Source organism: Etheostoma spectabile, unplaced genomic scaffold (genome assembly GCF_008692095.1).
Source record: "Etheostoma spectabile isolate EspeVRDwgs_2016 unplaced genomic scaffold, UIUC_Espe_1.0 scaffold297, whole genome shotgun sequence".
NCBI lineage: Eukaryota > Metazoa > Chordata > Actinopteri > Perciformes > Percidae > Etheostoma > Etheostoma spectabile.
Genome location: NW_022605580.1, coordinates 201,876 through 202,516, shown reverse-complemented (window position 1 = coordinate 202,516; position 641 = coordinate 201,876).

The window sequence follows — 641 nt, the reverse complement described above, 5'->3', positions numbered from 1 at the left end:
ATTGGCAAAGAAGCGTTGGAATCCAATCATGTATTTTGGGAAGGAATTACACTATGTGGTTTGTCTGTCCAGTCAACCTGGCAAAAAACATTTGGCCACTTTTTTTCATTACATCATCTCTTTTTCCGGAGATTTTCTCACTTTTAAAAGTTGTGGGGGACTTTTTTCTAATGTGTTTGGTGTGTTTTTTTTCCAACATTTTGCGATATTTCAATGTTGACATTTACATTTTATTTCGACGGCCCATTTTTTATTTTGCGGAAAACCTTATTTTTTTTTTTTTTTTTTTTTACTAATTTGACCAAAAAAAAAAAAACAAGGACACATTGGAGGGTGTAAGGGACAAGCTCGTGGTGGGCTTACGGGACCGTGGAATAACTGGTGTGCAGGACACAGACCCGGTCTTCTCTAGCTGAAAACTCCTGTATTTGGCCCAAAAACCCCCAGAAACACCCCCCCCCGCCCAACACCTATGACAGCAATTTCCCCCCTTACGCACGCGCTAACTACAACCTAACCCGTTTCAGTACAAATCTCTACTTTCATTAATTTTGGGTCTTATTCAATTTTACAGCATTTGAAAACACATGGAAGTGTTTTTTAAATAGTACTGAGTAAAAGTTGACATATTCCAGTCTGTG